Source organism: Protopterus annectens, chromosome 10.part0 (genome assembly GCF_019279795.1).
Source record: "Protopterus annectens isolate FY-2018-M chromosome 10.part0, PAN1.0, whole genome shotgun sequence".
NCBI lineage: Eukaryota > Metazoa > Chordata > Ceratodontiformes > Protopteridae > Protopterus > Protopterus annectens.
The window spans coordinates 380,354,903-380,375,508 of NC_056744.1; the positions used below are offsets into that span (position 1 = coordinate 380,354,903).

Here is a 20,606-nt window from a genome sequence, read left to right on the forward strand (position 1 = left end):
TATTACCTCTAATCATTCACTTATGTTCGACAACTAACTGATATATTCCAAACTGAAGTCCTATTTCATGTTGTTCATATATAAAGACACTCCTTTACATCATTACGGTCTTAACAAGACAATACTAAGCAGAATTGGTCAGGATACTGTGTTCACACAGCTGACCGGGCTGTAATGCCGACTGCTATTCCCTCTTTACATGCTCACTGTTTCTGAAACACTTTTTCTCCCACTATCACTATGGACTTGATGTTCAGCCCCCAACAAAGTGGAAACCATGTCTCTGTCTGCTTAGCTGACCACAAGACCCACCATGAAATCCTATATTTACCCTGACCTGTTCTGTCATCTGTTTATGCCAAACAAGTCCCAGATGCTAAATCAGTTCTAATCCTGGAAAGCTGAATATAATGAGAACTGAAACACTGACTGTGTTCTACATGCTAGTTGCTAACTGCTTGTATCTTGGACAGTGTCACAGCCTGTATGACTGCCACCTGTTTGCAAAAATATTTTGGGAGTTGACATTTGCACTGAGACTTAAGATAATGCTTTTTTTGGGTGGGGGTGGCAAAGCACACTGGACCATCTGCACCCCTTTCATAAAGAACTGTGAAGTCTCTGAGCTTGGGATAAGTGGAATATCCCTGTAAAACCTAATTTAGTGGAATGGCACACTTCTATCTTTTAAAGCTATACTGCAAAAGTGGTTGTCAGATAAAGCAAACTAGTGCCTTTGCCATGGAGATGAGAAAGTTCTAGGGCCAGGGGACCCACATTTGGCATTGCAGTTTCGGGAAATTCAGAGTAACAATATAACCATTAATAGGCTGGTTCTTTCCAGAATGGAACAATGTGACATTCTAATAGTCACCCTATCTACAGAATCTCTATCCAGTTAACCAAACTGTCATCTAATTTTTACTGGCTAATCCTTTATATCCAAAGTGGGATGACAGTAGGCATAACTCTCTGTCTCATATTTTTGGTCTGTGCTCATAAAATTTGTGTTTTTTTGTCAAATCATTGGAGATTGAAATGACTAAATAAAGACAGACATTTGTGTCTCACAATTCATACCCTTCAGAAAATGTATGCTAATGCAAAACCTATTATTCTATCAACTTTATAAGTTTATAAGTGCAATATTTAAAATGTATCATTATTTTTGTGCCTTTGTCCCCCATTATTTTTAGCTTTGCCCAGAATTCTTGTGCTAAGAGGTCGAGAGGTATGATGATAGGAGATATCAAAACACCAAAACAAAGCAAGTTAAAAAATTTTAAATTGTTCTTAGTTAACCAACAGTTAACAGTCACATATATTTTACATTCCTTAAGTTAACCTAAAGTCACCAATATTTTACATTTCTAAAGTTAACCTACCACATTTCTTCTGTAGGGAAAAATTCTCACATTTCTGTGTTAGCTAATTCAGTTATTTTCAAAGGTATTCTGTATAGATTCTTAACAAATACACATTGTCTGTACAAACTAGTCAAAAACTCACAATTCAGATATAAAGCTGTGCAGCAAATAAGCTGAGAAATAAAATAGGAAGAAATATGTGCAGCCATATTAACATAATAAAAAAAGCAAATGAAATAAATGAGAACCCCCTTAACTTGGCATAGAGGTTTAGTTCACTACAGCCTTGTGACACCTCTAGGCATTTCTACAGTTATATCCTGTTGATGCTTCTAGACATCAAATATTGTGAATGTAAAACAAAAGACACAGCAAGGATACAACTAACTCTTATTTAATAAGGTGAAGCATTTTTTGTTCGTTAAAATCACAAACTTCATCAGACCCTGATGAACTTTGTGATTTTAACAAACAAAATGTGCTTCACCTTATTAAATAAGAGTTAGTTGTATCCTTGCTGAAGTTTGGGATTTTAACAAACAAAACAACTTATTAAATAAGAGTTAGTTTTGTCCTTGCTGAAGTTTGTGATTTTAACAAACAAAAAGCACTTCACCTTATTAAATAAGAGTTAGTTGTATCCTTGCTGAAGTTTGTGTTTTTAACAAACGAAAAGCGCTTCACATTATTAAATAAGAGTTAGTTGTATCCTTGCTGTATCTTTTGTTTTACATTCACAGTTTGTTTTGTTAGTCTTTTTTGAGACATCAAATATTGCTTGTTCACATTTTCATAAATAATTCCCAAAACCATATTACACATAAGACATTAGAAGATTTCATCGTAAAGATTACATGTTGGCAAAGACAACTGCACTGATATTTGACCTCTGTCTTGTGCAGCTAGAGATACTGAATACTATTCGAATGTTATTTGTATTGTAATAATTGTCAAATTTTCCTAAATATATCAACAGTCAAGTGACACAGACAGAACTTAGCTTCATATGAAATGCTGTTGGCATGACGTCTGTTGCCTGATTATGGAGAAAACATAAGCTGTTTATGCAACATTATAAAACTTAATATTCACTGTGTTTACTGTGGTGTATTAAATTCAGTTTAAGACCTTGAATGGAATGAATGCAATCATTGTAAGGATTATCCTGTGCTGAGTAATTTGCCATTTACAGTTTTCTAGTAACACTCGTGGTTCTGAAGATATATTTATATATATTTGTTTGAACTGTGAGGTGATAACTTCATGTTTTGTTTTTTAAGGCTCTGGCCACACCCATTGGAAGTTAGAGTACAAACTCAAACGAGCTCTATTGGACGGAATGAGTTAGAACTACGGCAGGAATCCCTGTACTGTGAACCAGTTCTAGTTTTCAGTGCCCTGTCCCCAATTTGGTTACTGTATGACCCTGAGCAAATCATTTAGTCATATAGTGCTCCCAGGTTGAGACAGAAATGGGACCATGTGGATAAGTGCTCTAATCTAACCCATTAACAAATATATTTTTCTTACTTAAATTTGTACAAACGTAAAGTTTAAATTATTATGGATGAAAACTTATTATACGGCCATAGTAACATAGTAGTTACAAGGCAACTGGCCAACACAGCCATTTCCACCTTGTCAGTACTCACTCTGATGACTTGCCTCTCTTTTCAAGAGGAGTCAGGTCAGTCATACCAGGGTGAATTTATGAAGACTCATCCAGCTCTCTACCTCTCTTTGAAAGGCAGATAGTTTGTCACACTGCTTAACTTGGACAGGACATATGCCCAGAGAAGGGGTAGGCACTGTGTGATAAAAATATCCATACTCTTTGTCTTATTTATTTTTGATGAAGATTTAGATCTCTGACTCTACAGTTAAATGCACTGTTTAATTTATCGCGGTATAAGAATTTTTGGACTTCTAGATTCCTTAATGCCCTACAAGCAAGGTATCCATCAAGTCTACATATGGATAAGGTCTCCAGTCTTTCTTTTTAGTTCAATTTTTTTTAGGCTCCTGGTCTTTCTTTTTAGTTCAATTTCTTTTAGGCTCCTGGTCTTTCTAGTTACAAATCTCTAGGGTATTTCCAACTGCCTGATATACTTACTAAGGTAGGTGAGCATTACACTCAATGATGGCTCTAAACAAGATGGAGTACAAAGAGGAGGTGAGGTCTTCTTTTTACTGCACTGTGCAACATACAAGGATTCCTTAAGCACTGTTGCAACATGATGGTCAAAACATAAGGTAGCTGTCTACCCAACTGCTCAGGACTCTCATGACCTTTTAATTTTGAAGTGGTGTGGTATTGATGCTATAAGCTGTAGGTTATGGGGTACTTACCAAATGCAACCATGCTGCTCTTTTTGGCACTGAGCTTGAGTCCATTGTTTCATACACCAGCTACTGACAATGTAAACTCCTGTAGGAGTGCATGTATGTCGGGGGGGGGGGGACTTGATGGCTTCCAGCTTACAATCATCCACAAACTTTGTTTACCAAAGATCCTCACTCGATAAGTGAAGATCTGCGAAGAAGATGCCAAACTGCAGAGGTCTCAGCACAGATCCCTGTGAAACTCCAATGGTCACCTTCTGCTCTCATAGGATGCACCCCCAAATCATAGTGCATGAGTCCTGTCTCAAAGTCAACTACATAATGGTCAGTTTGGAGCTCGTTCAACATGTTGATTATATTTGCCTGAGAAATGGTATTTAATGCTTTAGGGAGGTCAAGGAACATAGTCCAGACAGCTTGGCCACATTCTACAGCCTGCATAGCCCTCTTAAAGAAATTTACAAGATTCATTAGATAGGCTCTGCTCTTGACAAAGGCAAACTGCTGGGGGACAACTGTGGTAATATTTTTTATATCATAGTTAATTAGGTCAGTTCTGATATATCCCATGGCTTTACATATAAGACTCGTTAGACTGATGGGTCTGTAAATCCTGGGGTCTGTGGTGGGGGTACTCTTGTGGAGTGGCTTCACAATAGTTGTGTACCACTCCCATGAGACAAAGCAACTTGCTAAGCTGAGATTGAAGAGGGTGAGGGGTGGGTCTGCCAGTGCTTGGTTAATACTAATAATTAACCAAACAAGTATGTTGTCATGTCACATGGATGAGGTATTCAGTCACTCCTCTTACATGAAAATTGGTAGCCTGATTCTAGCAAGGATAAGTGGGATTGGAATAGATGTTCCTAGGGTAAAAATGACATGAAATCTTTTTGCCAGTCTATTGACAATATCCACAGGATCAGAACAGGTGGTGCCACTAAGAATAATCTCTGAGCAATGTTAAGTCTTATTTCTTATTTTTATGACATAATTAAATGACGACTTGTAGTTATCTTTGGATTCTGTAGCTACTCTGAGTTCATGGGATGCCTTTGTTTTTCTGATGTCCTTTTTCAGTTTCATATATAGCTGTTTGATGTTCTCCTTAATCTTCTTAATATTGGATTATACCAATGCATGTATACTAAACTGGGATGCACACATTGTTCAGAAATGTTTATCTATCTGTAAAACATAAATTTGAAATCAGTATCAAATCTGTTGCTTATAATCTGACTATTTCACATGCCAAAAGGATTAAACTTTTAAAAAGAGAAAAAAATGAGGAGGTTAAAATGAAAAGCACACTGGGTTTTCTATTGAAGAATTAAAACATTATTTCTCTCGCTCTCAAGGTATTCAATCCTCTGTGGACAGCTTATAAAACCTAGACCGCAGAATAAATCTGACCTAAATATGTGTTTAGTACCCAAGACTTATGGCATATAGAGATAAAGCCCCTAACTATGACCCAGATGACCTGAATTTGATTGGAAGGACTGAGATGGAAAGGGTGATAATGCTTGGACAAGAAGAAAATACATCCCACTACCCTGTTGACCCCCAGCAGGAGTGCTTGGGGACTAATGGATGCAGCTATCAGGCCCAGTGCATTTACATGCTGTACGTAGGCCAAGAGGTACCCACAACTGCACGTAAGGGGGCCTCTTAAAGCAGCAGCACATACAGAAGACAACAGCCACTTAGGGGAGGGATTAGATACTTGGGCTAGGAAGGCTTCCAGAAACATGGGATAGCAGGATATTTAACATAAACTACAGAAAAAGCGGAAGCAGCGACTTCGTAGAAAACACAACAAACTAACATTTTATTAAACACTTTTCATCTTAAAACCAATATCAGACTTCATCAGATAAAACCTGGCCCAAATAAATGCAGAAACCTTTATCTAAAAGTCATGCCCCACCTCATAATGACATAATCTTAAAGGTATACAAAACAATACCTAAACCACACCAAAAATAGTATTTACTTATAAAAACCTTTTAAAATAGTTATTATATTTTAACAACAATTAAAGTGTCACTTAGTTAAAAATTAAAAATAAAATTACCTATGAAATGCTTTCAGTTTGAGAAAAGTAGTAATAGACAATGTTTCATTGAGTCCTGGAAAGATAGCAGCATTAAAATACACTTGCCAAAACAATTCTTTCTTTTCCAGATGTAATCCAAAAGGACCACCTCTAGCATTAGGAATCAGTTTATACAGTACTGAAAATTCAAAGTGATGACCAGGAAAAGCACCACCTTCATGCCTAGCTAGAGCATTAGCTGCACTTAACTTAGAAATGGCATAAAGATGTTCTTTTATTCTTCCTTTCAACTTGTGTTCTGTTTTCCATATGTAATAAGTAGAATGGCATTCACACAGGGAGATATAAACTATGCTCTTACTATTACAGTTAGATGAGCTAGCTAGTAAAAAATCTAACAAATGCCATTCTAAACTACTTTTGCATGCAGTGATCAAACCACTGCCAGTGAAAAGGACATAAGCATTTAGAAGAGCACATCACACTTGTGCTACTGAAGACAGTTCTGAAGCAACAGCAACAAATTTTAATGGTAAAAAGAATCTATACAGCCCTCCACCTTCTGTTTTATATATATGTATGGATCTCCTTCATATGTTCAAAATTCCGGAACATTGAACCTCTGATCATCAAAGACCAGAGGATCAAAGTTTCAAAATATCAAACCTTGGGAATGGAGATCGCTGTACAGTGCGGAATGGGAACTTTACCATTCTCTTTACTGTAGTGCGATCTCGGAGTTGGTATATTTAAGCAGCACAAGGTGTGGGGGTTGCAGCCCCCCCCCCCACAAAAACATGAAATCAAAAGTTTTCACATTTTACTTTTATTTTTTTGTGTGTAGATTCGATATTTTGGAACTTTGATCCTCTGGTCTTCAGTGTTCCAGAATTTCGAACATATGAAGTAGACCCATATATATATATATATATATATATATATATATATATATATATATATATCTGCATGTGTGTGCGTGTATATGTATATATTTGTGCATGTATTTATATATATATATATATATATATATATTTTTTTTTATATATATATATATATATATATATATACATATATATATATATATATATTTTACAGGTACAAAACCGTATGAAAGTCAGAAAATCCAAGGAGTGTGTTAATGCAGAGTAATGCGATTATGTTTTAAAATCAGCAGCAATATTGCAATTTATTACTGAAATACATCAATAAACCATGCATTTGATGGCTTTTCATCGAGCCTGTATATTTCACTAAAAGTCCCATGTAAATAATTTAGTGTATTTTGTAAAATTCATTTTCATACATTTCATTTTTGTTAAAACACACAAACTGAAGAATCTACATTCTGAACAGGCCAAAGGGGAAAAAATCTTAGAGGAACTTTATTTAAGACTGTGTTACGTGACTACAGCATTCAGCAAGTAGAATTAGAGAAGTGATTCAGGATAGATGCTATTTTTATTTTGGCTTGTGCATAAGCAAGCTTCGTTGCTATTAATGTTCTCAAAATGTTCAAACTCCTTTTCTACAATTACTTACATGTATGTTACTCTAGAAAGGTGCATAGAATTTTAGGACTGGTACAGATGGAGAAGGGAGAAATTGCTTTGTCTCAGCAGCAGTAAAGGCTTTTTCTTCTTTGTCCAATACCCCAGTTTAACCAGTTCAGGGTTCCTGGGGTCCTACAGCCTATCCCATCACTTAATGGGCATCTAGTAGAAACTATCACAGAACACACAAAAACTCATTATCTGTGGGTAATTTGGGGGATCACCACTTTACCTGTGATAGTTTTTTTAGAATGTGGGAAGAAAGCACAGTGCCCAGCAAAAAAGAAATGTGGACCTAAACATTCAAAACTCACAAAGACATCCCAATCAGGAAGTTAAGAACCAAGCACTGTGAGTCAGAAACTCCTAATGGTTTATTAAGCCTGCTTAAAAAGATTGTGATGTAGCTGTAAGGTCGGGTAACTACAAACTATTTTTTTTTTTGGCAGAAACGCAACACATCAAATGTTACAGGCAAGGCTTTGTAGTATATGAACTGATGCAAAAGGTTTAACTAAGTTAGATATAAGAGTCTGATATTCTCTTAACTCGTGCTGCAAAAGCATAACAATTTGAGTAAATAACAGATATAGTATTTCTGACTGTATAGTACATTATGTGCATCCCCTATATATTTAATGAATGCAAAGTTTTTTTTCTTACGTTAGCAGTAATCAATTTTGCTGTCAAACAAATTGTTATATTAAAATAAAGAAAAGGGACAGCTGCTAAGAAATTAAAGTAAAGCACTGAGTAAGCTATGTCAGTCAGTTCTGAGTTTGATTCCTACAGTTCACTAGGGTCTAAAATGAAAATTTCTGGAGGTGCTTACCACTTATTTAAAGAACTAAACCACAATTTTTTTTCTCTAGCAATTACAAAAATTCTGCCATTACTAGTCATTCCCACAGCACTTATGATAATTTTTTAATGAAACTACTAAATATATAATTAAACATCTTGCCCTGTAGAAATCTAACCAGTTGGCCCTCCACGACTATTCTAGAATACTAGCCTATCAGAATGCTGGGCCTCCATAACTGTTCAAGAGTACTAGCCTGTCAGAATAGTAGGCCCTCCATAACTGTTCTAGAGTACTAGTCTGATGGAAACCTAAATCATTCATGCCACTAAATTTAGAAGCAGATACGTACAAGGATCCCAGGGCTACAAGGACCAGTCTGGACTTGTTTATGATGAAAAACCTGTAAATGTGAGACATAGTATTCCATTAAAATACGAAAGTGACAAGTAAAATTGAAACATAAATGATTTAACCAAGTGAAATTCCCATAGCTGAAACTGAAGAATTACAGTTATGTGTCTCACAAAATTATCAAAAAGACAAAATGTGTATAAACAAAGGGCATTTGGTATTGAAAAACTGCAATGCAATGTATGATTTATGAGACAAGAATATTAGTTTTACCTCTTGACCCCAAAATTAAAAGGTGAAGGCATATGGTTGCTGATAAATGGATGTGCAGACACCAAGAATATACAAAACTCCTAAAATGACAGCAGAAATATCATATGACAAACATGACAACACTCTTCTGTCAGGATTACATAAACAGAAAGCAGAAAACAGATAACATAGTTTACAGGAAATATTCTGTCCCTGGAAAATGTCAAATTTTAGATGAGACAACATGAGGTGGGCGAGCTCTTCCTCCACAAAAAAGACCAAGCCATGTTGACTTTCTATAGTATTTGGGAGGCAGATGCCAGAAAAAAACAAAGTAACAAAATCTACTTTTTATTTTTTTCACTTCTTTCCTGAACTCTCATTTATTCAGTAATTATGCTCAACTTAAGAAACTATCAAAAAAAGGAAAACTAGTCTAGGCAGCTTATACCATAAAATAGCAGCCATGGCAAAACACTTTACACATCCTTCACGTTGTATGTGTGGATTAACAACCTGAATGCGCACAACTAAGGAATGAAAATATCCGCAGCTGATGATATATAAAATAAATGTCACCTATTATCAACATACCTGACTGTGTTACAAAGCAATATATTACTGCATACCTCATACAGGCCCCCATCAATATCGAATGACTTTGGGTGAGTGCACAAATGCAGAATGGTGTGTTGTAACTAGCAGCACAATGCCAATGCAGTATTTGTGGTCATCAGTAATTCTGCTATTGTTTTAACAACCGTCATATCCAAAGTGACATGATGTCATCAGAGGTCAGCCATAGACATTTTACTCTCCAATCTCACTGTCCACTTGCAGAAAGAAGGTTCATGGGGTACTTGCGTATTATCGCAACCAGATTTTTAACCTGGTGCAATTCGTAATGTGATCGCAAAACGATTTCATCTTTAAGTCGAAATGTGTTTGTGAAGTGTTAACTGCTATTCTGTCAATGTGGTTATGAGATATAGGAAGAGGAACAGTAAAATTCCTCTTCCTCAGTAGCGCATCTCCACGCTTTGTGTCTGCAAGGTGCTTCGCAGTGGAACTGTAGGCCGTGTTCTTCTATCGTCATTACTGTGTGTGGCTTCTCAGCACTTTTCAAGCTGTTATATTTATGTGTGTGTGTTTGTGTTTGCATTCAGTTTACTATTTTAGGACTACTGTTGAAGGGATTATAACTCTTGATGCTGAGTTGTCATTTGCAGATTGGAGTGCACAGTCCATAGTTGAGTTTGCCTTTATATCTGCTACTACATTTAGACAAAACCAAACCGAGCAGCAGGACTGTATCTTCTGTCCATGGTGTGACATCTGATTTACTTACACATCAAGTGAGGTCACTGTTTTGAAAATGTAGTTAGCAGTATAGGTATTTTGCCTACCTTAAAATAAGTGCCCATCATTTGAAAGACACATTACTCCCAAACTGCCATTAACTGTCGTACAGCATATAAAAGACCCAGTTGTCCTGCTCGGAATCTTGTTTGTCCACGAAATATGAAAAATTGGCCTCTTGTTTCCCTATAACGCTAATTCAAATTTGTTACTATTTAAATCAGTGAGAAATACTCAGTCGTTTTGTGTTCAGTCTGAATGAACTGCAAACTGTCTTAGAAACTGCAGAAGTGTCAAGAGGTATTGCTACTTGCATCGAGTGGTTTAAAATCTGGTTGCAATAATTATTTATTATTATTTATTGACATTTGTTAACCAGATTGGTCCATCTGGGCCAGGAGCCCATTTTCAGTGGAGACCCGAGGAGAAAAGCTCCAATTACATACAATAAAGTATACATGATAGTTTAACAAGCCAAAAAGTACAATGACCAATTTCAAAAAACAAAGTGATTCAGGTGAGAAAAAAAAACATTATATGTTCTCATTAAACTTCAGGCATTTCAAAAGAAAAATATAAATATATTTTACTGCAGTGTATACAACAGAGTGTAGTGAGGTTATGTGGGATCAAGGCAAGTACAGCTCTTTGCCCTCATAAAGTGTAGTTTGAGTTCTTTCTTAAATTGTAAAGGGTGTGTTATGAAGGGTAAGTGGGATAAAGCAATCTACCAATAGCTTTTTTTGGTTGGTAGATGTTGAAGAGTTGTTGGTTAGAGGTACGAAGTGTGCAAGTTGGTATATAGGTGGACACTAAGGAGGACAGGGCTGGGCAGGTTAATGGTTTATACAGTATGGAGTGGATTATTTGAAACTGAGATAGAAGTTGTTGTGGGAGTTCTAGCCATTGTAAAGAGTTGAGAGAGAGGCAGTGGTGAGAGTTGTGTGGGGAGTTTGTGAAGAACCTTGCTATTTTGTGGTAAGTTTGTTGGAGTTTGGCCAGGGTAGTTGTTTGAATATTAGTAAGAATAGGGGTGGCATAGAGAAGGGAGGGGAGAAGAATAGCCTGTGATAAGGACAGTCTGGCATTGTAGGTCAGGAATCTACAGTGTCGGTAGAGCATACCTAGCTTTTGGTGAGTTTTCTTTATACTTTGTAGAATGGGTTACATTTAAGTTTGTCATCAATGATGGCTCCTAGAAGTTTTGTGGGGGAGTCGGGTTGTATTTTGGTGAGTTTTCTTTATACTTTGTAGAATGTGTAGGTTAGGTTTAAGTTTGTCATCAATGATGGCTCCTAGAGGTTTTGTGGGGGAGTCGGGTTGTATTTTCGTGTTACTGGAGGATGAGATAAGAAAGTTAGATTTTAGGTGAGAGTGTGTCTGGGGGAAGAATAACAGAAGCTTGGTTTTCTTAGGGTTTAGGATAAGTAGATTTTCAGCTAGCCATTTTTCCACTGATAGAAAGGTGTCCTGGGTGAGTGTGCGGAGGTCAGAGATGTTATTGGAAGAACAGATGAGTGTTGAATCGTCGGCATATTGGACTAGAACTGATTGTTTGCAGGAGGTATATAGTTCATTTGTAAAGATGTTGAAGAAGAGGGGACCCAGGATGGAGCCTTGAGGCACACCAGTAGTTACAGGGAGGTAGGGCGAGCAGGCAGAGAGCCAGCGAACAGATTGCTGTCTGTCAGACAGATAACTAGAGAAGAAGGTAAGGGTGGAGGGAGCCAGGCAGAGGTTAGACAGTTTAGTCAGGAGTAGAGGGTGAGAGACAGGAGGGAGCCAAGCAGAGGTTAGACAGTTTAGTCAGGAGTAGAGGGTGAGAGACAGTGTCAAAGGCCTTTGAGAGGTCAACGAAGAGGCTGGATAGTAGGAGGTTTTTGTCTCGAGCTTCGGCTATTGTGTGTGTAAATGACAGGAGAGCTGTAGAGGTGCTGTGGTTAGGGCGGAAGCCATGTTGGGAGGGTGTGAGGAGGTTCTGTTGGAGGAGATAGTGAAGGAGTTGAAAGTGTACACATTTTTCCATAAGTTGGGAGAGAGGAGGGCAATTGGGCAATAGTTTGAAGGTTCTGTAGAGTTTCCCCCTTTATGCAATAGGGTGGTGAAAAAGGATTTCCAAATATCTCACACAGTGGATTCTTGGATAGATCTATTAATCAAGATAGATACTGGATAGGCAATGGATTCAGCAGCTAGTTTGAGGAAAGTGGGTGGTAGGTTGTCAGAGGAGGGAGAGCGAGGTTTTAGTTTTAGCGTAAGTACCGGTCATGGGAGAATTACCTTACCTGACAAATGCTCACAGGCAACTTTTCAAAGGAATCGCTAAGTTTTGTGTATCTTACCCAATTACCAAAGCAAAAACAAAATGTTTTCAAAGTAATTCCCCCTTCCTATTCATTTATTTTTTTTTTTAGCAAGGGAAATAACCTGGTCCCTGGACCCTTTTCAGTAAAAACTTGAGTCAAAAAGCAAGAATAACACAAGTAAATGAAAGTGTTGAAAAAAGAAGATTAAACAGCATTAATTAATGTAAGTTATATGTAAACACATATAAGTTATATGTTAATACATTAATGTATGAGAGAAAAATATCCTAACAGGTACACACAAAATAAAACAACTATACAAAAGGATGCTGTAAACACTTCACAGTGGACTCTTAATTACTTATAAAAACTATTCATCCCTAACTCAAAAGAATTTTAAGTAGTTATTTCATACACGCGGTTCATCTGCATTAATCTGAACAGATGAGGACTGTCAACAGCTTACATTCTCAATACCCAAAGAAAATAAATACTTGTGCCACAGAAGTTAAAAAATGCTACATTTTCATAATATTAGCCTCTGTTACAAACCTACAGCAGTGGCATTTGTTTAAACGCCATTGAGAAATCCTCTATCTCCACAAAAATGACTAGTCAAAAGCATTATGAACTACAGTCACTTAGATTTGATATGTCAAGTAACAACATTTTGTGAGTTTTGTGGTCAAACTCCTGTCTTGTCAGCAAACCTGTGTGATGTCCGAGAAGTGGTCATAGAGTTTCTTTCCTGCAAGTAGTTTAAAAGGCTTTGTTATGGTTTCCCAACCAAAAACTGCAACTACTGCTCCCCCTCTCATGCTGTTGTCTGACCTCACACACACATAAACACACACACACACACAAACACACACACACACAAAACCATACACACACAAACATACATACATACATACACACATGCAACAATACAACCACACATACATACACACACCACACACAACCATGCACATACAACCATACATACACGCACACAAATATGCACACAAGCACACACATGCAAACATACATACATATATACACTTTCACAAAAATACATACACATACAAAGACACATACATACAAACATACACAGACATGCAACCATACACACACACAAACATACATATATACTCACACATACACAAGCATTCGCTCGCATGCACGCACACACACACGCACACAAACATGCACACATACATATATACACACAAACACATGCACACATACACAAAGACACAAAAACATGTGTGCATGTATGTGTGTGTATATACACATCCACCTCTCTCACTATATATATATATATATATATATATATATATATATATATATATATATATACACATTTTTTCCTGGTTTGCATTGTTGGATCATAACTTTTGCAGTAGCCTCGGCTAACTCACACTACAGATTTGCGTACACACATGCAGTGTAACACCTGCTAAGATCTTTGGAGTCCTCTCTGACTGCCTCATTCTTACTAGTACACTAGTTCCGGCTACATAGCGAAATACCTTGTATTACACACTTGTCCAAGTGCAACGGTCTCTGAAAGCAGGCATTATGCTGCGACATGTACAGACTAGGCACAATATCATATCTGTGGCCTGCCATTTTAAGTGATAAGTTCAGATACAATTTTCTGTATAAAAGGGGGTGGTTAGACTACCTCTTAAGACACACTACTTCTTATAGCCCTAGTATATGGAACAAATAAGCACAAAAGTCACTGGATAACCACATAGAGCAGATGGCTAGTGATGACCAACTAACAAGTAAGTGTCAAGAGGGCTAGTGGGCGTGGAGGTGGGAGAATGCAATTGGCCATCACCAGCTTTCATTCCGATCGAACAGAGTGTGTGTGTGTGTGTGTGCCTACATGTGTCAGTGTGCGCTTTTTCCACATGTTTAATACCCGCCGTGATCATCGGGAACTGTAGACTAGGCAGTCATATGACAGACAGCACAAGCAGATCATATATATTGGATGATAAGCACATGGAGGTACAAGTCCATATACTGTAATGATGTTAGTCCATGCAAGATATACCCCTCTACCGCCAAAATGGTGCCATTCTGGAATGCCCTTACCTCATCTATACCTGCTCCTACCAGGAAAACGTGTTCCTTGTCCTGTCTTGTTTGTGTCCTGGTCCAGATGGAAAGTCAGTCAATACTCATGGAGGGGGGGGATTAGGGCTAAAGAGAATGCTACTGTAAAACTATGAACTAGGAAATTCACCTAAAGACTGAGGCCCGTGGTCCTGTTCAACTTTCACATGTTACTTGGACGTAAGATGTGATATAGACACTTCAAGCCTTGCACTCTCACAGTGTGGCAATGGGAAATGATAGCCATATGCTCTCACTTAATAGTAATACACATGGGGTATGACAGCTTTATATTCTCATTGTAAGACACATGGGGAATGACAGCCTTACACTCTCACTGTATGACACGTGAAATGATGGCCTTATGCTCCCACCATATGATATATGCAAAATGATAGCCATATGCTCTCCTTATAACGTACATGTGGAATGACAACCTTACACTCTCACTGTAACATACATGGGGAATGATAGCCTTACACTCTCAATGTAACATACATGGGGAATGACAGCCTTACACTCTCACTGTAACATACATGGGGAATGATAGCCTTACACTCTCAATGTAACGTACATGGGGAATGACAGCCACATGACACATGGGGAATGACAGCCTTATGCTCCCACCATATGACATATGCAAAATGATAGACTTATGCCCTCCTTATAACGTACATGGGGGATAATAGCCTTACACTCTCACTGTAACATACATGGGGAATAATAGCCTTACACTCTCAACGTAACATATATGGGGAATGACAGCCTTACGCTCTCACTGTATGACATATGGGGAATGATATGCCTTATGCCCTCACTGTAATGTACAAGGAGAATGACAGCCTTACACTCCTACAGTAATGTACATGAGGAATGACAGCCTTACACTCTCACTGTAACGTACATGGGGAATGACAGCCTTACACTCTCACTGTAACATACATGGAGAATGATAGCCTTACACTCTCACAGTAACATACTTGGGGAATGATAGTCTTATACTCTCACAGTAATGTACATGGAGAATGACAGCCTTACACTCTTCCAGTAATGTACATGGGTAACAATAGTCTTACACTCTCACAGTAACGTACATGGAAAATGATAGCCTTGCACTCTCACAGTAACGTACATGGGGAATGATAGTCTTACACTTTCAGTGGAACATACATGGGGAATGATAGTCTTACACTCTCACAGTAATGTACATGGAGAATGATAGCCTTACATTCTCACAGTAACATACATGGGGAATGATAGTCAAACTCTCACAGTAACGTACAGGGAGAATGATAACCTTACACTCTCACAGTAATGTACATGTGGAATGACAGCCTTGCACTCTCACAGTAACGTACATGGGGAATGATAGCCTTACACTCTCAGCAATGTACATGGAGAATGATAACCATATGACACATGGAGAATGACAGCCTTACACTCTCACTGTAACGTAGATGGGGAATGATAGCCTTAAACTCTCACAGTAACATACATGGAAAATTATAGCCTTACACTCTTGCAGTAGTGTAAATAGGTAATGATAGTCATACAGTCTCACAGTAACATACGTGAGGAATGATAGTCTTACACTCTCACTGGAACGTACATGGGGAATGACAGCCTTACATTCTCACAGTAACAGATGTGGATAATGATAGCCTTGTGCTGTCACTTCATGGCAAAAAATGAATGATTTGATGTTTTATGAAAAAGCTCCCCTTTTACACTGGCTGCACATTTGCCTTCTCCCTCCATAAGTAAGCACATTAGCTGCAGTAACAAAATCATCCCCAGGGTGAAACATCCATTCCCTCAAAAATGATAATTTCTATCGATTTCATAATACATATAAAAGCCAAAGTAGCACTTAGTGTTATAGTCACATCTGTTATGTCCATTATTTGGCTCTGATTCATGGTGATGTTACGTGTATTCCTTCAATGACAGTAAGAGAGATTATATTGACATCAAAAAGTACCTGTCTATCAACACCGAGACATAAGACTGCCCACTGTTATATACAGTCCAGCTGTCAGAGGAAAGGCGCGTGCATTAGATTATATTCTGCCTTCCTTGTGGGCTGATAGAGAAGATTTTGCAGAAGCAGAACTTCTTTACAGAGACTTGCTGAGGGACTGTTCATGGTAACTTGCAATAACAGGACTAGTGAAAGACAAAAAACTGCAAGAAGGCATATGAGAGAATGCACGTACATGGCTCACGGTCACCATATGATGCTTTAACGGTCCTGCACATTAACTGTAAAACCTCAGCAATGATTAATTTCTGCTCATATTTTACATCTTCAGTGTTGCATTCTTTCATAGTTTGAGCACTACATGTAATGAGGAATGTCATCTCTCGCAAATACTCAGTACATGTTTTGTGCAAGAGCGTCACTGTTTAATTCTGTTCAGCCATACTGCAGATATTGGCTCTGCTAGGCCTGGCGGAAAGACAAGAATTGAGTCATCTGAAGAAAAAATGTAATGAAAAGACACTGTTAACGATGTAAATACATAATTCCCTCCACCTATGTGAGAGAAATGCATCTACCCTGCCCCCAAATCCAACTTTATATGTTTATATAGCAAGGTAACAGCACGCCTAGAAACTCAGCTAATTCTGGGGTGCAAATAATAAAATCCAGTCATAGAAGTGGATCAGGACAGTAAAACAGAATAACTGCACTAGGGATGCCATCTACTGAGGACTGCCTACCAGGGTATTCATACAGTAAACTGAGTTAGTTGTGCTCGGTTTAGAATCACCCATACCTCTCAGCTGTCTGTATTCACTCAGAACATCCAGATTTTTGCCTCATACTTTAAGTCTGTTCCACAAAGTCTGTGGTTTTCTAGCAAATCACTGTGGACTGAATTCACTAAATAATGAAAGAAATTTGGGTTGTAAACTTCATGTTCTTCTGAAAATATATAGTAACATAAAGCTTTTTTTTTAATTCTAGCAACTTTCTAAATTTATGAGACATATTTAAATGTTATCCCTATTTTTCGGCCTTTATCCTTCCATTATTTTTGACTTTGTCCAGCTATCTATGCCTTATTTACTGATCTGTAGAATTACTCTTTCTAAAAAATATTCATATATAAAAATGTAAAAAGAAACAAATTAATGCAAGTCTCATTATTTAAATGAACTACCCTTTTCACCAATGTTTAATTAAACTGCACTGTTATCACATATACTGACACAGCATAGCTCAGAAACTGTATGTAATGGAGCATCAGGAAAGGTGTTGAGTATGTACAACAAACTCCTTTACAACCAATAATATGCATGTCCCAAACAAATTGTACAGGACATAAAAAAGTACAGTTACATATTACAGATAATTACAGCTGATCAAATGGCTCCAATTCCTTTTAAAAGGAATTTTAAATATTAAAGTAGCAGCTATAAACTTAAACAGTTCAAGTACTATTGCTGTTACTGCACACACGTGCACACATGCACACACAAAGACAAACACACCCACATGCACACAGACACACAGACACACACATACAAGTGTACGCATCTCCACACACATCAAATACATTCACACCCAAGCAGCCAGATTCATTTTCCTTTGCAATGAGATTTGCCCCTCCTTCTCGTAGGTGGACATTTTGCCCCCCATTCTACCAAAGACTGCATAATATGAGGAAACAGAAAAAAACAGAATCATTCCTGGTGGAAATCTATTTGCTCTGACGCAAGTGGACAACACCTTTTCCATGTCAGTTTTTTTTTGCTTGTTACCGTTGCTTCAGACCATATCATGTCTGCCATTTTTCAGAACTATGAGTAAATATATTAGATTTTGGCATGAAATTGTCTTCTGAACAAAATGAGATGATTCCCAACTATTCTGTTCATGAAGAGGTGGCAAAAATGTATGTTTAAAATTCAGGGAAGAGATACTGAAAACCACGTAAGTGTATGAACATTTGTCTTTTCATTTTGTAAGCATATAAATGTTTGAAGTTTTCTCTGTATATTCCTATACCTCATATTTATCTTTCATTCTTTAAGGAATATTCTGAAAGCTGTCTTTCTTCAGATATTGATCACCATATTACAGAATTCACGAATGTATTTAATTTGACAAACAACCTGAAAGATTTTGCACTCTCCATTTTTTTATACACCGTTTTCTTGTTACCGCTTGGAAGTGGGACCCTGTTTTTTAACAAAAACAGCTCAAGCTTAGTTAATTTCCAGCCCTAGTTCTCCTTTACACGTACCTTAGAATTTTAAACAGAGCAGCTGTATAGCCTGTAAAAATAAATTAGTTTTGCCCAAAGCCACTTTAACTGTTGATTTTCTTGAAAATAATTATTAAGCATTAATGCATAAATTAAGTCATCTGTTATCACACAATGGAAATATTGTTCTCATTAAACATTCACAGTTCTCATTCTAAGTTCTCATGTACCTGATAGGTATATAAGAACTGCAAATATGATATTAACTGTATCTTAGCCAATATTTATTTGAAATTCACAATCCTTTATCATGTTCATTATGGGCAGAAAATTGGTGTAGCGGGTAGCATTGCTGCAAAACAGTTACTGGTTCTTTGGATCAAACCACACTGGGCTGTTTTCTGTACCAAATCTGTATGGCTTCTCTGTGTCCATATAGGTGTTTACAGGAAAGGGCACTAGGTTCTTCCTACATCCCAAAGACATGCTGACAGTTGAACTGGTGATCTTCCATACTGCTCATTACAAAGTGTATGTGTGTGTGTGTGTGTGTGTGTGTGTGTGTGTGTGTGTGTGTGTGTGTACATGTGGGTGCACACGACCGTGCATGTTTTACAATGGACTAGGACCTAGTCCGAGAATAATTCCATGCCGTATTTCTATTGTCTGCTAAGACAGTCTACAGCTCTCTCTAAACATTGAGAAGGACAAGACAGTTATCAGAAAAAGAATGTAAGTGTAATTAAAATTAAATAACTCTGTCCCAGACTGTAGCCAAGAGAAGTCTCTTGGACCACTCCCCTTCTTAGTTAACAAACATATGTAAATAAAATCACTTTATGAATAACGTACAGAAATGATCAATTATTTCATTATATAAAGATATTAAATGATTATTTGAAAACTTAGGATAAAACTATTGAAAAAAAATAAACAAATGTCCCTGCCAAACACCAGATAAACGCTCTAAATCCAAAGTAAATGGTAAAGTAAAACAGTCTCAAAGTAGATGGATTCAAAACGAAGCAGGTATCTGTACAAAACTGTATTTATTGTCAAAGACAGACAATATATATATTCTCCGGTCAGATTAGCGCTTTCACTCGTAGAGCTTCCTCAGATCATAAATACACAGACCAAATACTTTACAAAATATATATATGCTACCCTATTCAACCTATGAGCCTATCACATTCATTTCCTAATCAAGCCTTAAAGTAAAAGGTATATATAGATATCTATATTGCATTAAAAACAAACTAAAAAGCTCCTTCAAAATCTACTGTCTACATAAATGACTCATTCTCTCATGTACATAGAAAATACATTAATACATATATATAAAAATACATATATATAAAAACATACATACATAAAAATAGACATATGCATTTTTATGTATGTTTTACTATGTATATGAGCGAATGAGATCCTCATGTAGATAGTAGATTAGGAAATGTAGAAACATGAAATGATAACAGAGGTTATAACATTGTTATTCTGTCATTACTATATACATATATATATATATATATATACATTTTTTAGTTATTTCAGTTGCTTAGTAGTACTTTATATGTCTATACATGTTTTTTATATATATGTATTAATGTATTTTCTATGTACATGAGAGAATGAGTCATTTATGTAGACAGTAGATTTTGAAGGAGCTTTTTAGTTAGTTTTTAATGCAATATAGGTATCTATATATACCTTTTACTTTAAGGCTTGATTAGGAAATGAATGTGATAGGCTCATAGGTTGAATAGGGTAGCATATATATATTTTGTGAAGTATTTGGTCTGTGTATTTATGATCTGATCTGACCGAAGAATATATATATTGTCTGTCTTTGACAATAAATACAGTTTTGTACAAATACCTGCTTCGT

At 36.9% G+C, this 20,606-nt stretch overlaps 1 protein-coding gene across 1 annotated transcript in view; it reads right to left on the reverse strand.

The window, feature by feature from the left end:
• Positions 1-20,606, reverse strand: part of COLGALT2 (collagen beta(1-O)galactosyltransferase 2) — a 1,144,817-nt gene that overhangs the window by 769,206 nt on the left and 355,005 nt on the right. The gene's annotated exons all lie outside the window — the stretch shown is intronic.